The sequence below is a fragment of the Nesoenas mayeri genome (genome assembly GCF_963082525.1).
Source record: "Nesoenas mayeri genome assembly, chromosome: 14".
In the NCBI taxonomy this organism is placed as follows: Eukaryota; Metazoa; Chordata; class Aves; order Columbiformes; family Columbidae; genus Nesoenas; species Nesoenas mayeri.
Window position 1 is genome coordinate 2,461,753 of NC_137556.1, and position 14,266 is coordinate 2,476,018.

The 14,266-nt window shown below is 51.3% G+C and overlaps 1 protein-coding gene across 1 annotated transcript in view; it reads left to right on the top strand.

Moving 5' to 3' along the window:
• The window catches only part of SH3PXD2B (SH3 and PX domains 2B), a gene marked incomplete at its 5' end in the record, with an annotated part of 67,441 nt that overhangs the window by 16,399 nt on the left and 36,776 nt on the right, over window positions 1-14,266 (top strand). The window lies entirely within an intron of this gene.

Genomic DNA, 14,266 nt, shown 5'->3' on the forward strand with positions numbered 1-14,266 from the left:
GTCAGCTGGGAGTGTTCAAGGTTTTATCTGAGTGCTGGGAGCTTCCAGAGCTCTTCCCTTTGGCCGTCATTGATACCCAAGCCTGGCCCTCTTCTGCATAAGTCCTGGTTTACAGCTCATTGCTGTCGCAGCCTTTCCAGGCACTGTCCTGTTTTTCTCTTCCAAGGGTGGCAAGACCTCCTTTTTCTGCCAAATTACCCATTTTCATTCCTTTGACCACAACCTCTGGTCATGCAGAAGATTGTCACCCCTTCTCTAAGGGCTGGTGACCAACACTCACTCTGCAATTCAGCTTGTGTGTCCCAGCACAAGGCACAAGCTGCTTCTTCCTGGTCCAGGTCCGGTTTTTGCAGACAAAGTGGTGGCCTTCATCTCTCTCATCCCTTGGGAAACGCGAGGGTCGTACCCTTTCCTGCTCTGGGCTCATCACAGGAAATTATATCTAGAAATATAGAATGTCCTGAGTCAGAAGGGACCCACAAGGATCATTGAGTCCAACTCCTGTCCCTGCACAGGACACCCCACAGATCACCCCGTGTGTCTGAGGACGTTGTCCAGTCTCTTCTTGAACACTGTCAGGTTGGGGCTGTGACACCTCCCTGGGAGCCTGTTCAGTGTCCAGCACCTCTGGGTGAAGAACCTTTTGCTCATGTCTAAGGATCGGTGTGCTCAGGCCAGGCAGTGAAATTGAGAAGGGAATGCTTAAAATAAGGAATTCCTCCGCCTCCTATAGACCGCATGTTACAGCAGGATGCGCTCGGGAGCGGTTTTCCTGTAGATCCTCTGAGCTGGGGTTCCTGCCCGCTCTCCTCCCCCTTGCTTTCTCCATAAGCATTTTCCATCACACGGCAATTTACATAAGACTCACTTTTTAGGGATTAAGAAACAAACCCTAGATGAAATTGTAATTCTGAAGTTTGAAACCGGGGGTAACTGTAAATTTCTAACTACAAATACTAAACTCAGTTTTGCATGAATCTCTTGACTGGAGGAATACTTTCCTTCAAATAGGACTGAGGCTCTTTCATAACACTCAGGATGCCAGATGTGAGCTATTGGGAGCAGATGGATGCCGTTCCTAAGAAATAAAGGCAGTAAGATTGATGCTCGCAAGGATGCCAGTTGTCTTCTGGACACTAATTGGAGCTGGCAGGTACGCTGGAAATGGCGGCTGGTAATCAGATATGTGAGCGGCCGTCTCCGGGGGGCAGAGACGGAACACAGGGTGCTGTGTGCCTGAGAGGTGTTTCCAGCCCCGCCAGCGGGGAAGAGCCGTGCAGTGGCTGCAGGGCTCCCTTGGACCGCATTGGATGCACCTCCCAGCGGGGGATTAACACGTCTTTTGGAAGGATCCTCTTGAAACCATTGGCTGTCAGGAGCGACGCGGTTACTTAGAGAACAGATACTGGCTTGGTTTTTTTGCGTTTTTTATGGAAACCCCAAGAAAGAAACATTTTTTCCCCACTCTGTAATTATGAGCTCACCAGCCACGATGGTAGTCATTTCAAGTCTTCATGTGACCAAGAGCCACTGTTGTCTCACTCTGCTCCTAAAATGTCCTTATGCCCAATCCAGACCTTTTTACACATTTTTTGCTGCTACCAGACCCCTGTTCTTTCCCGGGTAGACGCTCCATGTCCTAGACCTCCCCTCCTTTCTACTGCAGCTGCTCTTTCTTCAACCAGGAGTCTTTCCCTGGCTCTTTTCAGTCCTACTTTATTTTGCATCCTGGACAGCAAAACTCACGAGCTGTGACAGAACCGGGTCTGAAACCTCCCCCTTGGAGCAGCCTTTGCCATTCACACCCTGTCCTGCATTCTCACCACCCAAGCAGTATTTTGTCCTCTGGCAGGCAGCTGCAAGCCATTAACAATGAAATTACTATTCAGGAGCATCCTCCCTGGGGACAGGTTACCCCAGGGCTTTCCCCTTGCAGTCAGAAGTTCTGCCTTCAGTCCTTGTCCCAGCTGAAGGCTAGAACGGGACAGGGTGATGCTGTGTGGCTGCTTATCTGCGCGGCTGTTTAATTTAGAGCCAAGGGATGGAGATGTGCCGTAGGCTGGAGTAAGCGCGCTCGCTGCACGATTCAGAGACAGAAAAAATGAGCATTTTGAGCAACCTTAAAAATGGCTCTGGCTCTCTCACCCACTCCCTTCTGCACATGCACTGAGTGTGTTTCCCAGTCCTCTCGTTCTTCCATATGTTTAACAAATCCGTCAGGTTCTTAGCTGGAAACTTTCAGCTTTGACCCACCTGGAGCGATGTCATCTTGGAGACCGTCCTGCGAGCGCTGGGGCCAACAGCTTTGTGTGTAACACACACGCACAGAAAATAGGCTGTTGAAGTGGTGCCTCTGCTTTTATGAGAAAGCTGGCAAAAGGCAATGGTCTGTGCATGTCGGCTCGACGTGGAAGACAGATTAGCCCTTTCTGGAGGGGGTTCTTCACCTGCTGTGTGTGTGCAGCCACCAGGCAAAGATGGGAAGGGAGGAAAGTCAGTATCTTATTTATTTGGACTGGCTTTTAGCAAAGTGCTATGTTAAAATGGGCTCAGAAGACACTAGCTGGCACACGGAGAATTGTTCTCATCAGCCTGTTTCAGGCCATTGGACTCTTGTAAAATTAAAAGGAGCCTCGTGTTGCTTCCAGTACTGCAGGCTCTGTGCTTACCTTCCTCTGCCTGCGTTCCTCCTCCTCCGCTCTTTAAGCAGGACCTGTGGTTCACAAAGGTGAAGTAAGTGTTATCTTAATTCTCCAGATGTGGAAAGCAAGGGGCAGAGGTGCTGAGTAACATGTCCCAAACAGCACAAGGCTCCCTCAGGTGGGAACACAAGCGGAGGCACCACTTGGATTTCACCCCTTTTCTGGGTCCAGCCCTGTCCTGACGGCATCTTCAGTGAGAAAGCCCTGAGGCAGCTGAGCTACCCTGTGTCTGTGGGAGATGGATGTCTTTTGTGTCCAGGGCTTGTAAACAGGGCTTTCCATAGCTATTTCGTAACGGGGATCTTATTTCAACACTTCGGGGATTTCTTTTTTCCTCCAGGGTTTACGGAGTTCAGCAAAATTCTGTGTAGTTGCGTGCGCAATGTACTTTGTGGTTTCACCCTGCCACAAAAATAAATCACCAGGATCTTGCTCTTAGGCAGCTGGATCATGAGAGACAGGCCCTTGCGTGACCAAGGACAAGAGAAAACCCACAGCTTCCTACAGTGAGGTTGCTGCTCCAAAGCACCAGTGACCGTTCTTTCCTCTGTGCACTGAGCTGTGAGCTTAGGCGCAGTATGCAGAACTATAGAAAAGGTGAATTGCCATAATGTAACTCAAAAGAAACACTTTCCACTAAATGTTCATCTCTGTAGAAGAAACAGCCGGTATTTTTCCAGCAGTGCTTCAAAGATATTCATAATTCTCCTCCTCAGTCCCTCCACAAAGAACACGTACAGCCAAATGCACTTCAGCCCAGTTAAAAGTTGGCTCCTTCGTTTTTTCCCCTCTCCAAATGTCTCCCATTTATAGCTTTCCAGCATTTGGCAGCCAGCAGCCAGCGCATTCCCGTGCGCGCTCGTGCCAAGGCAGGTCAGCGGAGTTACGGTTGGCTCTGGCTGGTACCCGCCGAGCCGCCGCGGTCTGTGCCGGCAGCCGAGCGGGGCTGCGAGCTGCCCAAAGCCGCCCCTGCCCCGGGGAGCGGCGCCGCCGGCCCCGCTGTGGGATGGAGGTTCCCAGGGCCAGCGCACACCCGGCGGCACCGCCAGCGCGTGTCCGTGGTGGAAATTGGTTCTGGTTCTCGAGCAGCTGCTTGTAACGGTGCTTGACGGTTTTTGGTTTGTTCCAAGCCGAGGGCCAGCGTTTGCCCTTTGCTCTAGGCGTGCAGCTCTGCAGGGTGTCTCTGCACCCTCACCAGGTTTCTGTGATGCACCCCACCCTTGCCTCTGGTTGAGTTCTGCTTCTTGCTGCTTTGCTCTGAGCTCCGGGGGCTCCCGCTCAGCTCCCATCAGACAGTCCCCTCTTGTTCCAGGCTCATCGCCTGGCCCTGCCATGGTGGCCCCACGGCGAAGGAGAACCGGCTCCTGAGCTCACGCTCCGTTCGTTCATCCCTGTTGGCACCCCCTGATCTCCTTCCCTCTGGAAACCTGGCAGAGCAGTCAGAGGAGACTCTGTTTGGTGTTTGCAGCCTTTGCTTCTCTGCCTTGGGGGAACACGTGTCCCACGCGTAACGTCGTTTGGTGGGCGCCATCCAAGGGGACGTGGTGCCGAGTGTAACCCGTGGAGGGGGGAGGCAGAAAGATGGGGCAGTTAAAACAATTTCAGCTCCTCAGGAACACAGCTAAGATCTCTTGCTCATAATCCGGGGTGGTTTTATTTGGTGAGGCTTTTGGCGATGTGTTAAAAAGTCATCCTATAACATGAGGCAAGGGGTTACACTCCTCTCCCTGTCTCACGGGTGAGCCAAGGCCCTTCCACTCCCCAGCTATTTAATGAAAAAGGCACAGAAATTCAGGTGCCCCATTCCTAGGAGGGCTGAGCAGGATCCCCAGGAGGGCAGGAGCTCATGGGCAGACCCCTCCTGCCCGTGGCTGTATCCCTGGGGAGGTGCCTATGGAGCCTATGGCCGGGGGTTTGGTGAGGTTTGCATGGGTTTGGGGGCTGCCATGAGCACCAGCATTTCCGCTGTGCTCTTCATGAAATGTGGTGCAGCTTTCTGGTGCAAAGATTTGCAATTTGTATCATGTGGCATCAGCCCTGGGTCTGAAACAAGCCAGTTTCAAGCTGAGTGATGAGGAGGAGCTGAGGACTGATAACAGTAAATCAGCACAAAGGAGTCTGTATCTCACACTGCTGGGTTTTTAGTAAAGTGTCCAGGATCCATTTACATCACTAAATCCATACAATATAGTACTGACCATAGTGTGTGCCGTACACACATTGTGAGCATCTAAGAAGGGGAAGCATCTGTGCAGTTTTATGGTGAGTGGGAGATGAAATTAAGAGCTGGGAGAGACGGAGCGAGATGTGGTTGTGGGGCTGTCCTGCAGTGATCTCTCTGCAAGTGAAGAATCTGACCGCCCGCTCTCCCCTCCCAGCACTCTGCCCCATCATGGTCTGTGCCCCGAGGCTCGCCTGGCTCCTCGTTCCCACCCCTGGGATCCAGCGCAGACTTTTCCCGAGTATGTGGCAGGTGTCCTGCAGGAGGGACGAGGGAGGCAGGTCTGTGCCAGCCACAGGAGGCTGCTCCGTCAGAAGGATGGGTGTGCGGGATCTGCCCTTCCTCTGTGATTCACGCCTTCCAGCTGGGGACAGGGAACCTCCTTAACCAGAAAACAGAGAGGGGAAAGCGCGACGGAAAGCATGACGTGGTGCCAGCGGGTCCGGCAGCCGACCCGTCCCTGCCGTGGTGACTCCACGGTTTCCTTGCAAGCGGCTGAGGCTTTGCTTCTCAGCACCATGGGGTTTTTGGAGGTGCTGTGGGATGCTTGGCACCCCTTCCTCTCATTTTCCCAGCACATCCTTGGGCTGCTGCTCCATCCCCTTTTTTTTTTTTTTCATAACTTTTATATTCTTGTGTTATATATGACTGCAATATGAGTGATAACCTGTGTTGGAAAACATTCTCCCTTGTGCTCTGGTGACGAGAGGAGTTTTCCCTGCCTTAATTCCACCTTCCCGAGCCTTTCTGCCTTACTGGTGCGGTATCTCCAGGCCGTTGAAACAGGAGTGAGTCACCGAGCAGTGAATTCCAAATGATGTTTATGGCTGTCTTTGCTTGGCAGCATGGAAATTAGATCTTGGAGATTAAATTTTGGAGGTGTATTTAAGGCCGGTGAATTTATTGTTTTAATACTGCCTTTGATAGGATATTTAGGATTTGGGCAAGAAAAATATTTCATTCAAATGTCACTTTTCAGTGCTGATACCATATTAAATTAGCCAAACCAGGTATATTTTAATAGGCAAAGTGCTTCTGTCTCTGTTAGACAGGGAGTTTTATTGTCAGGTGGGAGAGGTTGAAAAAAGGAGCATGGTCATGCTAAGGATTAAGACATATCTGTTTCACATGGAGACCCTGGTTTTGCCAGTTAAACCCTGGGGGTTTGCAGTGTCTCCTTTTCCACCTGCATAATTGCACTGGCTGCTGTGGAGCTGCTCTTGATGGGCACCCCCATGAAGCCAAGCAGAATGAAATCCTCCCTCACATGGAAGCAGAAGTCTCTCCGTATTGGCCTTTCTGCTGACTGTGCTTGCTTGGAAGACGGGGTTTGTATTTAGGGAAGGGACAACAGGGAAAACAGATGGTTAGCAAGAAGTCTGATGCAAGAAGGAGGTCATGAGGCTGGTGTTTCTGACCAGCAGTTATCTCCCAAGCTCTTGCAACCCTGCCTGTAGCTCAAATACCTCCTCCTTTGTCTCATCACGTTTGGGCCTGCCACAGATTTAAAACTTTGCATTAATTTCGGGGAAGGAATGTACGCTGGTCTGCTTCTCCTCCTCTGGAGTGGAGAAGGGTTTTGGGAAGGGAGGGGTTGAAGAGAAACGGGATCATTAGGGGGCGAAGCAAAGGCCAAGTCACTGGCCAAGCGTGCAGCTTGGATTGGGGTGGTGTGCCCATGGAGTCTCTCTGTGACCGGTGGCTGAAACTCTTGACTGAATGTTGCCTCTTGGTGCGAAGCACTGTGTGAGATGTGAAACAAGATCTGGCTGGAGCGCTGTTGCACAGCCCCATCCCTTGGCTGCTCAACAGGGCAGAAGTGTTGATATTTCTCCACTGTTGTTTCCATTTCTGCAATAGAATGTAAATCTCATGACTTCCCAGTCTTCAGAGACATACTTTGGGATGCTAGAGAGGAGGATGCAGGTGAACATGAACCATCTTTGCAGCTTCCCTAGGGCTGCTACTGCCGTGACAGCTCTGTGGGTGGTTGTGGTGGTGGCTCTGTGGGGCAGCTGGCACAGCTCTTCCACAGCTCCTTCCAGGAGCACTTCCCAGGGTGACACAGCCCCAGCTGTGCCAAGGGGACGTTCCCATGGACGGGATGGGGAAGAGGAAGCGGTGGAGACCAGCGTCACCCCCCGGGTATTGCTGCTCCGTTCCCAAGCACGTCCACCAGCAAGAGTCATTTCCTATGGTGGGGTCGCCGTGGTGAATTATGGATGCCGTGCTGGTTGGTTGATGGTGTTAATGCCGTGTTCCTGGTGCCTGTGTGGACAGCTGCAGCTTTCAGTGCTCATCTGTGCAGTCTGGGGCCTGCCTACCTGGCTTAATGCCCTCCAGAAGCTGCAATTATCAGAAATGAAGTGGAAAATGGATTAGTAAAGTACTGTAAAGAGAAGGATGATTTCCAGGATTCAGCACCGATGAATCAAATGTAAAAAGCGGTATATTTTAATCACCCAAGAAGCAGACAAAAGGACTCTGCAGCTCCGTGAGGTGACTGTGTTAAGGAGATCTTTTGGTGCTCTTCTCCAAGTTAGATGCTTGCTTTTTCTTTTTTGAACGCTAAACTCTCTCCTTAGTCTCTCCCAAGTATATTCTTGACAGGCTTACAAAAGGAGGGGAAGAAATAAGTGGTTTTCAGGAGTTGTTTGGGCCATCTAAACATGGGAGATGATTCTGGATCCCCCCACCTTTGGATGTCTCACCTGATGCCTTCCTGGAGCTGGGTTTTGGGAAGGTGCAGCTTTGTCTGCCCTCTGGTTCCATTCTGGGTGTCTCAGAGTGGGCACCCAGAGCCGCTTGATGCTTTTGAAAACACATAGACTTTGAATGTCTTAAAACTTGATTTTTTTTTTTCATTTAAAGCTCTTGGAAATGCACTTTGTAGATGAGCACAGAACAGACACAGAAGTCTCTGCGGGAGCAGGGCCTGGTTTAACCAGAGAGATACCAATGAGCTGAGCTTATTTCAGACAGGAAAAGATGGAGGTGAGCTTATTTCTCCTTCCATGACTCTCATTTCCCCATCTGCTGCAAACAGCACATGGCTTTGGTTGCAGCGGTTCTATCGGTGACTAGAAACTCCCATCCTCTCATCATGGATAAACAAACATTATGATCTTTCAGTGATTTCTGGGAGTTTAAGTTTCAAGGCTGTAATTATAAAACAGGAGGCTCATTACACCGAGGTTAATACAGGCTTTTCAGGGTTAGACTCTTGGGGCCAAGTGCCTCCTTGGCTGGGAATCCCGGCATCCCCAGGGAGCATGCGGTGCTCGTCGTGGTCTCGATTGTGTTTGCTGGAGCTGAGCATGGTTGAGGTTTCTTCTCAGAGAATCAGCAAATGCTTGGGCTGGAAACATCTCCCATTCTGGGCAGTGGAAGATTTTTGCCCAATTGGTTTTGGAGAACCATTGCACTCGGACCAAACCTGTGGACGTGAAGCTGCCGTGTTCTCCAAGTCCCCACATGCTGGCAGAGCTCACCTGCCCCGTGGGGTTTACGGGAGGGACCCCGGGGTGGCCCAGACCTGGAGGTGCCTCGGTCCCGGGGGGATGATGCTCCTGCCCTCCCCGCTCTCCCAAGCTGTTCACAGACACCGATGCCAAACGCTTCCTGTGATTTCATAGGAAATTTCTCTTGCAGTGGCAGCTGCTGCCAAGTCGTGCAGCCCTTTTTTCTCTGACCTCAGTTAATTCTTTTTTGTCTGTTGCTGGGCGATGCTTAAAGTTTCTGTCGAGTTTTCACAATCCAGCTTCTGTGATGCCATTCCCTAGTGCTGAGGAGGTCAGGATTGCCTCTGCCTGGTAATGCGTGAAATGCACTTGAACTCCTCATCCCTTGCACCAGAAAAACAGGGACTGGGGAGAAACTGTGATCATCAAGAGACCGCTCAGTTGTGCCCCCTTTCAGCTCTCATTACTGTCTTTGAACAGCTCACTTTGGCCATGGAACAAGCATTTATGTGCTGCCACACCAGTGAAGTCCTTCCCCTGGCTTGATCTCCTGAACTCAGCATCACCAACATCTGGGGTCTGAGCTTGCTCCATGTTGTTCCTTCTGTCTTCTGGGCTGTTGTGTTTTCATTCCCCGTTTTTCATAGACATTCCACGTGGATGCAGGGAAGTTGCCTCTTGTATGATCGTAAAGAGACTAAACATCAGTAGCCTGTGAGCCGCTGCCAGATGTCATTGTCTTTCCCAGACGATCTGCTTGGCAGATGTTCCCCAAACCAGCTGCCTTCGGGGCACAAGGCTCCTTTGATCTGCAGGGGCACGTTTGCAAAGTCTCCATTTCTCAGCACGCAGCCATGTCCCTTGCCACATCCCCCGGGTGCTACTGTGACGGCAGATTATTGCTGGACCCGTGTCCCTTTCCCACTGCATTTGCAGATCAGTGAGATGCTGTCCCTTGGTGGATCAAATTTGGAGGAGGACTCTTCTTCCTATAAGAGACCTGACTAGTGCCCAGTGAGTGGAGATCAGGGTGAATGGCGCGTGTGAACATCCCTGTCCCTATGGGGACAGCAGGGCACACACATTACCCCTCTCAGGAGGGACGGGGTCAATGGGGAGTTTGGGAGTGTGGGGTGAGAGCAGGCTTGGCTGGGACCCATCTTTCCCCCATGGCAAGCCGCTGCCTTCTCTCAGTGGGGAGGACAAAGAGCCTCCTGTGATTCTGCTGCCACGCACTCAGCCGCACTGTGAAGCCTTTTGTTAAACTACTTTTATTATTTTTCTTTTTATATTTTTTCCCTCTTTCCCTTTTCTCTTCGGGTGGTGTAAAAAGCTGACTTCTCTGCTCTGGATAACAGCCATGTCTGGTGGATAGATGGCTTAGGTCAGCTCTCGCTTGCTAGACCGAGAAGGAGGAATGTGGTTTTATGCCAAACCTCCATCACGCAGGCAAAGCAAATCCTGTTGATAAAAGCAAGAGGAGCTTCCCTCAGCCCATGGCCTGGCTCTTGTGCAAGAGCGGCAGAGTTTGCTTTCCTCACCTGGGTATTTCATCAGCCCCCAGCCCGTGCTGGTACATCTTGCCCTTCGGTGACATGAACAACCATCCCCTCCATAAGCTGGCAAAGACGTGTGTTCTCTGCAGCCCTGGTTCGTGCCGTGCAAACCCTGACATTCAGTAATGGAGGGGGGGCCTGGGCTTTAGAGCAGCTTGGCAAAAGTAAATCCACAGTCCCCCCAGTGCAGAGGACTTGCTGCAAGAGCAATCCCGTGCCATTCTGGTTCATTGTTTTTGGGGGAATGCAGGACCTCTGTGTTTACCATTTCACCCGGGCATTTTCTTTCCACCAGATCAGATTATATTAAAAAGAATATATATTTTTTTTTTCTCACCTTTATATATTGGAGGGGAAAACTTTCCCACTTTATTGTAGAAAGCAGAGGGAAAGAGGCAAATGATGACACACCTTCTTACCTGCGGGAGTTTGTCTTGAGGGTTGCGTTTTGGTTTTATTTCAGGCACTTCCCGGAGTTTGGTTCTGGCTGGGTAGCGATAGGACATGCTCACATGCTCTTAGACCTGGTGTATCCCTCTGGCATTACACCACCAGCTCTTCTTTGGGTAAAGCCCTTCCTAAACGTTCTGCTTCCTGGGAATACTGCTGAGCACATGCATTCCCTCCCCCCGGAATCCCCTGCAGCCCTCGGCACTCTTAATTGATCCAATTAGGATGTTATCTCATGAGTTTCCTGGTAATGAAGAAGCTGTCTGCCAGTGTGTTAGCTGTTGATACAAAGCTGCTTTTGAAAGGCTCCCTCTGCCCGGGTGGCCCCGCCGGCGGTAGCACTGACCCATTAATGGACAGTGTTCTCCCACAGACCCGCTGCCGTGGCTCACTCCAGAAAGCCCCACTGCACATACATTTCTGGGTTAATATGAGAAACAGCTGATTGATAGGATAGATTGGCAGTGGACGTAGATGCAGGTAAACATCCTTTATCCTCATGTGCTGTGGGTTGGATGTGCTGCTGGGGCATCTGAGCCCCATCCTGGCTCGGGGTGAAAAGTGTGAGATAACCGCTTCCTGTGTGATAAGTGCACACCAGAATGCTTTAAACTGCATCTGCTACAATATATATATATATATATATATATATTTTAAGGTTCTGTCATAAATGCTTAAAAATAATATTGGAAGGGGAGAAACAATAGGGTTATTGTTTCTTTATTCCTTCATTTTTCTTCCTGACCTGGCTGAGTGTGTTGCTGAGAGCCAGACTTGGCTTTTCTGCGTTCTCCCATGCTTGGCAAGGAAAGACGTGCTCCAAAGGGCTGTGTGTCTGTCTGTAGTGCTCCAAAGGGCTGTGTGTCTGTCTGTAGTGCTCCGAAGGGCTGTGTCTGTCTGCAGTGCTCCGAAGGGCTGTGTGTCTGTCTGCAGTGCTCCGAAGGGCTGTATGTCTGTCTGCAGTGCTCTGAAGGGCTGTGTGTCTGTCTGCAGTGCTCTGAAGGGCTGTGTGTCTGTCTGCAGTGCTCTGAAAGGCTGTGTCTGTCTGCAGTGCTCCGAAGGGCTGTGTGTCTGTCTGCCTCTTGCCTCATCTCCCCCTCTCACTGGGCAAGTGGGTGGCTGGGCAAGTCCTCCCTTCTGGGACTGTGATGTGAGCGGGCTTGTTTGGAGCCTGGACGGAAACCCTGGCTGCTGAGATGATTTGTGGGAGTCTCCGTGTGCCAGCTGCCTTGCCTCCTCAGTTCCTCACCCGCTGGAGAGCACGTTTCCCCATGGAGGCTGGGGAGAACGATGGTCTCCAAGGAGATTTGCTCTGCCTTGTTGTTGGCGTTGCCTGTGTCTCTGCAGACCATCTTCTGATGCCTGTCGGTGCATCCCTCCTCCAGGACTTGTGGGGTTGCTGCACTTTTACCCATTTTCTGTCTCTTTTTCCACAGCTGTGCGTGCTCTCTTTGGCTTTCCTGGTCCAGAGCACCATAACAACCTGTGCTGTAGTCCCCATCCTGCAAAATCAGCAGGGGCAAGATGGGCCAGGAAGGGTACAAGGAGCCTCAAAAACTGGAGACCCGCCAGCTGGCTTCCTTCGGGTCTACTGAGCATCTCTGAGCTCTGGATTTGACCTTTTCCTTTCGCTGCTCTGTGCTTTTCCCCACTGCAGCTTTATGGCGTGTAGCGCTACGGAAGAACCATCAGCCCGTGACCCACGGGCTGGATTTCTGCAGACATGTGCGCTTGTGTCTTGCTAACGCAAGCTGCCTGCCGTGCTTACAGCCGACGCTGGGGTTGTTTGCTTTGGAGTAGGTTTTTAGCTATTTTACAACCACAGGCTTATGCTTAGGAAAACTGATGAACTAGTATTTGCTTGTGCCTTCTCTGAAACTGCATGATGTGGCAACCAGGCTGGGTGGGATCCGTGGGACCGGCCACTCTGCCTTGCTCCTTTCTCACCTTCTCCTTGTTTTGTGCGTAACAGAGGGTGCTCCAAGCACCTTGCAGCCTCTTTTCCTCCGTCCAACAAGAGAAAAATAGCAGCTTGTGAGTGCACAGACACAGTGGTACCGATCGTGGAGGGTGATGTGGGGTCGGTCAGGCTGGGGTGATGCTGGTGGCTCCGGGCTGGGCTGCAGGGTCCCCACACCACCTCTGACTTGCTGAGCGGCCACCGCAAGAGGCACTTTCAGTCAAGAAAAAGGAAATGGAGAATGCCTGGGCTGAAGTTCTGGCTGGGTTTGGCGGGTTCACATGGTCGAGAATAGATCTGGCCGCGGGCACAGCCCAGCCACGTGCATACGGGAGAACACAGCTCGCACCGTTTGTGCCTTGGAGGCTCCCAGTGCTCCTGGGAGCGCGAAATCCTCCACTTGCCTTCAAAATGGAGAGGAGGGGAAAGCTTCCAATGACTCAAGCATTGTGTTGCTTAACAGCAATCAGATGTGCGGCGCTTACGACTTGTTTTGGTCGCCCTTCGCCAGTCACAAGCTTTCCCGAGCTCTTCCCAGCAGGAGGAGCAGGGCCAGAGGCACCTCTCCGCCGTGGCACAACACGGGGCTTTTGCAGGGTAGCAAGGATGCGGTGTCATCCTTTATTTTAGTGGATTGAGGGAAGAGCAGGAGGGCTTTGTGTGCCCAGGGAGGCAGTGGTGCTGCCCTGGGAGCCCATGGTGCCCCGGGGAGGCGAGTCCGCCTCGGCCATGCTTGAGCTCGCTTTGTGGCTGCTGCTAATGTCCCTGCAGTCCCCAGTTATTGCTGAATCTCTGCTCATTTTCTTTGTTGTAAACCCTTTAAAACGTGTTTCCATAAGAAGCTGCAAACAGGGTGTTTTTGTGCTTAGTGTCATCCTGGTTTTGAGTTGTTTTCATTTTGAAGAGAATATTTGAGAGCTGCTTCTGGTTTTCCTGTTGTCTTTGGGAGTGTTGAGGGAGGTTTTTATTTCATCTCAAAATGTGGGAAAAATACTTCCTTCCTTCTGCCCTCTCTCCACCAAGTCTCAATAATTTTATCCTGGTGCATTTGAGATCCAAGAAGAGAAAATAAGGCAAATATTTCATGTGCAGAGGACTGTATTGACAAGAAGAGCTTAGCTTTAGCATTACAGCGCTTTAAATGAGCTCGTACCTAGCAGCAGAGGAGTCCACAGCCCGCAGCTAGGAGCAGAGACCTCCTGTAAAAAGCATGTGGAAATGGAAATGCCAAAGAACAAGAGCCATGAAAAGCAGGGAGCCCAGTGGGGACACATCTCTGGGGCTGTGGGGACTCCCCGTGGTGCTGGGACTCCTGATGGTGCCGGGAGAGCACGGCTGGTGTGTCCGGTTGCTCGGTGGTGCTCGTCCTCTCGTGGGATGATGGGCTGGGGCTCTCTGGTTGCACAGTTTCCTCTTTGCGTGGAATTCTTCAAATATTAATTGTGCCAGAGGAGAATGGCTGTTCAGACTTTGTAGGTGCTCGGGACACTCCCTGGGCAGGTTGTCTCCAGTGCTTCCTGAAGTGCTGAATTATTTACGCGGAGTGCAATTGCAATAGCTCCAATGGGAGAGGGCAAGACCCATATCAAGTACCCAGTGGACCAGGGAGCTCTTCAGGTGATGGGAAACAGAGCTCAGATCCACACCCCAGAGAAAACAAGGGAGAGTTTGCATCTCCCTCCCCTTCCTTCCAAAGGAGAGAGTATCTGAGCAGTTGGATGGATGACTGGGCATGCTCTTTGCTCTTTTCTGCTCTGTGTAAAGTGCAAAGCCAAATCCAAATGGTGTTTTCCAGCAAGACCAAGCACAGGAAATGCTGAGGACATGGATCCTGCCAGGTCGTTGGTATTAAGCATCATAGCAGCTACAAGGAGGTTGTGTACGTGTGCTGAAGCACCAGTGCAGGCACTCAGCAA